Source organism: Nanorana parkeri, unplaced genomic scaffold (genome assembly GCF_000935625.1).
Source record: "Nanorana parkeri isolate BGI_ZX_2015 unplaced genomic scaffold, ASM93562v1 scaffold3251, whole genome shotgun sequence".
Taxonomy (NCBI): Eukaryota; Metazoa; Chordata; class Amphibia; order Anura; family Dicroglossidae; genus Nanorana; species Nanorana parkeri.
Window position 1 is genome coordinate 52,493 of NW_017309519.1, and position 5,468 is coordinate 57,960.

A 5,468-nucleotide genomic window follows, 5' to 3' on the forward strand; every position below is an offset into this window, starting at 1 on the left:
GCCCCACCCAACCCACGCAGTGCTCCACCGCAAAATACATTTCCCTCCTCATTCAGTGCCTTCTTTCCCGTACTGTGCCCACTACCCCATCTATGTACCATCCTCCATGTAACACCCCACACATACTGTCCTTCCCATCCATGAACTGCCCCCTCTTGCAAGCAGCCCCCCTCCCCATGCACTGTAGCCCCTCTGTAAAATACACCCCTTACCCCCACACCCGTGTACTCTCCCCCCTCAGTATCTCTTTGTACCCGGCAGAGAAGTTTCTCGCTAACCCGGAAGTGTCGGGCAAATCACGTGGCTCGCACGCCTCTTTCTGCAGTCACATGACCAGCCGGTCTCCACGGCTACGTGACCAGTGGAAGGACCACGTGACTGTCGGAGTGTGGCCGAAACCGACTCCGGGATCTTCGTCGTCCTTTCGCTCGCTGTCAGCCGCCTCCTCCGAGTCCCATAAGATTTGAGATGTCTGAGGAGCGGGGGCTGATGGGAGGTGGAGTGTACAGTCCCGCCTGGGGGGTGTCCCTCATCCTAGAGGAAGCTGAGGAGCATCATGTTGTACTTGAATGCCCAAGTGTCAAAGCTCCGCCTACAAACACTAAAAGCATGAGAGGAAGGTTGCACAGAGTCATGTGATCAGCGGCTGTAGGAGTATCCCTGCAGAGGGCACCATACAACCATGGCAGGTGGCTTGGCTAATATCCCCCTTTTCACACCACTATTCAGGCAGCGTGACCCCTGACCTCTGATTAGCGCTGTGGTCTCATATACTGCTTTGTGGCTCCACCCAGATTCCTTACACCGCGAACCGCCAGGACTGTCTGATGGGTCATGTGACAACTCAGCCAATCCAGGGACAAGAGACCTTAGTCCCAAGGAGAGTCGGATTATCTACAGGGCAATGTAGGCAGGAGCCTAGGGCCCGAGGAACGTCCATGGGGCCCAGCTACAACCCTCATCCTCCTACAGTAAATCGGCCCCTGAACAAGGAAGAACAGACTAGACAGACGGTGTGTGATGGGACCATACACTACAGACAATGCAGATGGGGCTCCTCTGGGCACATCCAATTACAATCAATGTCAATTGATGGAGGGGCCAAAGCTGCAACCTTACCTGGGGCCCCAATTCACTGGCTCCAGGTGTCTCCTGTGAGATGTAGGTGAGGTCCAGTGTCTCCTGTGAGATGTAGGTGAGGTCCAGGCGTCTCGTATGAGATGTAGGGGAGGTCCAGGCGTCTCGTATGAGCTTTAGGTGAGGTCCAGGCGTCTCGCATGAGATGTAGGTGAGGTCCAGGCGTCTCGCATGAGATGTAGGTGAGGTCCAGGCGTCTCGCATGAGATGTAGGTGAGGTCCAGGCGTCTCGCATGAGATGTAGGTGAGGTCCAGGCGTCTCGCATGAGATGTAGGTGAGGTCCAGGCGTCTCGCATGAGATGTAGGTGAGGTCCAGGCGTCTCGCATGAGATGTAGGTGAGGTCCAGGCGTCTCGCATGAGATGTAGGTGAGGTCCAGGCGTCTCGCATGAGATGTAGGTGAGGTCCAGGCGTCTCGCATGAGATGTAGGTGAGGTCCAGGCGTCTCGCATGAGATGTAGGTGAGGTCCAGGCGTCTCGCATGAGATGTAGGTGAGGTCCAGGCGTCTCGCATGAGATGTAGGTGAGGTCCAGGCGTCTCGCATGAGATGTAGGTGAGGTCCAGGCGTCTCGCATGAGATGTAGGTGAGGTCCAGGCGTCTCGCATGAGATGTAGGTGAGGTCCAGGCGTCTCGCATGAGATGTAGGTGAGGTCCAGGCGTCTCGCATGAGATGTAGGTGAGGTCCAGGCGTCTCGCATGAGATGTAGGTGAGGTCCAGGCGTCTCGCATGAGATGTAGGTGAGGTCCAGGCGTCTCGCATGAGATGTAGGTGAGGTCCAGGCGTCTCGCATGAGATGTAGGTGAGGTCCAGGCGTCTCGCATGAGATGTAGGTGAGGTCCAGGCGTCTCGCATGAGATGTAGGTGAGGTCCAGGCGTCTCGCATGAGATGTAGGTGAGGTCCAGGCGTCTCGCATGAGATGTAGGTGAGGTCCAGGCGTCTCGCATGAGATGTAGGTGAGGTCCAGGCGTCTCGCATGAGATGTAGGTGAGGTCCAGGCGTCTCGCATGAGATGTAGGTGAGGTCCAGGCGTCTCGCATGAGATGTAGGTGAGGTCCAGGCGTCTCGCATGAGATGTAGGTGAGGTCCAGGCGTCTCGCATGAGATGTAGGTGAGGTCCAGGCGTCTCGCATGAGATGTAGGTGAGGTCCAGGCGTCTCGCATGAGATGTAGGTGAGGTCCAGGCGTCTCGCATGAGATGTAGGTGAGGTCCAGGCGTCTCGCATGAGATGTAGGTGAGGTCCAGGCGTCTCGCATGAGATGTAGGTGAGGTCCAGGCGTCTCGCATGAGATGTAGGTGAGGTCCAGGCGTCTCGCATGAGATGTAGGTGAGGTCCAGGCGTCTCGCATGAGATGTAGGTGAGGTCCAGGCGTCTCGCATGAGATGTAGGTGAGGTCCAGGCGTCTCGCATGAGATGTAGGTGAGGTCCAGGCGTCTCGCATGAGATGTAGGTGAGGTCCAGGCGTCTCGCATGAGATGTAGGTGAGGTCCAGGCGTCTCGCATGAGATGTAGGTGAGGTCCAGGCGTCTCGCATGAGATGTAGGTGAGGTCCAGGCGTCTCGCATGAGATGTAGGTGAGGTCCAGGCGTCTCGCATGAGATGTAGGTGAGGTCCAGGCGTCTCGCATGAGATGTAGGTGAGGTCCAGGCGTCTCGCATGAGATGTAGGTGAGGTCCAGGCGTCTCGCATGAGATGTAGGTGAGGTCCAGGCGTCTCGCATGAGATGTAGGTGAGGTCCAGGCGTCTCGCATGAGATGTAGGTGAGGTCCAGGCGTCTCGCATGAGATGTAGGTGAGGTCCAGGCGTCTCGCATGAGATGTAGGTGAGGTCCAGGCGTCTCGCATGAGATGTAGGTGAGGTCCAGGCGTCTCGCATGAGATGTAGGTGAGGTCCAGGCGTCTCGCATGAGATGTAGGTGAGGTCCAGGCGTCTCGCATGAGATGTAGGTGAGGTCCAGGCGTCTCGCATGAGATGTAGGTGAGGTCCAGGCGTCTCGCATGAGATGTAGGTGAGGTCCAGGCGTCTCGCATGAGATGTAGGTGAGGTCCAGGCGTCTCGCATGAGATGTAGGTGAGGTCCAGGCGTCTCGCATGAGATGTAGGTGAGGTCCAGGCGTCTCGCATGAGATGTAGGTGAGGTCCAGGCGTCTCGCATGAGATGTAGGTGAGGTCCAGGCGTCTCGCATGAGATGTAGGTGAGGTCCAGGCGTCTCGCATGAGATGTAGGTGAGGTCCAGGCGTCTCGCATGAGATGTAGGTGAGGTCCAGGCGTCTCGCATGAGATGTAGGTGAGGTCCAGGCGTCTCGCATGAGATGTAGGTGAGGTCCAGGCGTCTCGCATGAGATGTAGGTGAGGTCCAGGCGTCTCGCATGAGATGTAGGTGAGGTCCAGGCGTCTCGCATGAGATGTAGGTGAGGTCCAGGCGTCTCGCATGAGATGTAGGTGAGGTCCAGGCGTCTCGCATGAGATGTAGGTGAGGTCCAGGTGTCTCCTGTGAGATGTAGGTGAGGTTCAGGTGTCTCCTGTGAGATGTAGGTGAGGTCCAGGTCTCTCGTATGAGATGTAGGTGAGGTCCAGGTGTCTCCTGTGAAGATATAGATGAAGTCTGCATGTCACATCTCTAGTGTAGGTGTATTGGATGTGGCTGATGCCCTCCTGGGTGATGCCCCCCTGGGTGATGCCCCCCTGGGTGATGCCCCTTGCAGCCTCCGGCCGCTCCTCTTAGTGAAGTTCCATGTCTTTAATCCTCATCACCTCCGGTCTTTGGGTGAGCGGACACTAAGGAAGGAGGGAACTGCTTTCAGCGATTGGTATATTGGTAACAGGAAGTGATCTTTCTCTGATACATAATGTTTAGTGGCACTTCCTTATATAAAGAGGACCTGTCACCTCTATCCTGGTCAGCGATCGGTGTCCGGGGGGCAATATAACATTTATAAAGTTCTTTATTTCTTATGATCGGGACATCAAACTCATTTGTACACTTTAAAAGAAGCCGATTCACAGAACTCAGACGGTTCAGTCCAAAGTTCTATTCAAAGAGAGGCTCGGAGTAACCGTCTCTGCCTTGCTGTCCCCTCAGGTAACCCAGAGAGCTCGGGAGTCTGGCAGTGTCGGGGGGTCCCCGGGATGAAGTCTGGCAGTGTCGGGGTCCCAGGGATGAAGTCTGGCAGTGTCGGGGTCCCCGGGATGAAGTCTAGCAGTGTCGGGGTCCCCGGGATGAAGTCTGGCAGTGACGGGGTCCCCGGGATGAAGTCTGGCAGTGACGGGGTCCCCGGGATGAAGTCTGGCAGTGTCGGGGTCCCCGGGATGAAGTCTGGCAGTGTCGGGGTCCCCGGGATGAAGTCTGGCAGTGACGGGGTCCCCGGGATGAAGTCTGGCAGTGTCGGGGTCCCCGGGATGAAGTATAGCAGTGACGGGGTCCCAGGGATGAAGTCTAGCAGTGTCGGGGTCCCCGGGATGAAGTCTGGCAGTGACGGGGTCCCCGGGATGAAGTCTGGCAGTGTCGGGGTCCCCGGGATGAAGTATAGCAGTGACGGGGTCCCAGGGATGAAGTCTAGCAGTGTCGGGGTCCCCGGGATGAAGTCTGGCAGTGACGGGGTCCCCGGGATGAAGTCTGGCAGTGTCGGGGTCCCCGGGATGAAGTATAGCAGTGACGGGGTCCCAGGGATGAAGTCTAGCAGTGTCGGGGTCCCCGGGATGAAGTCTGGCAGTGACGGGGTCCCCGGGATGAAGTCTGGCAGTGTCGGGGTCCCCGGGATGAAGTATAGCAGTGACGGGGTCCCAGGGATGAAGTCTAGCAGTGTCGGGGTCCCCGGGATGAAGTCTGGCAGTGACGGGGTCCCCGGGATGAAGTCTGGCAGTGTCGGGGTCCCCGGGATGAAGTATAGCAGTGACGGGGTCCCAGGGATGAAGTCTAGCAGTGTCGGGGTCCCCGGGATGAAGTCTGGCAGTGACGGGGTCCCCGGGATGAAGTCTGGCAGTGTCGGGGTCCCCGGGATGAAGTATAGCAGTGACGGGGTCCCAGGGATGAAGTCTAGCAGTGTCGGGGTCCCCGGGATGAAGTCTGGCAGTGACGGGGTCCCCGGGATGAAGTCTGGCAGTGTCGGGGTCCCCGGGATGAAGTATAGCAGTGACGGGGTCCCAGGGATGAAGTCTAGCAGTGTCGGGGTCCCCGGGATGAAGTCTGGCAGTGACGGGGTCCCCGGGATGAAGTCTGGCAGTGTCGGGGTCCCCGGGATGAAGTATAGCAGTGACGGGGTCCCAGGGATGAAGTCTAGCAGTGTCGGGGTCCCCGGGATGAAGTCTGGCAGTGACGGGGTCCCCGG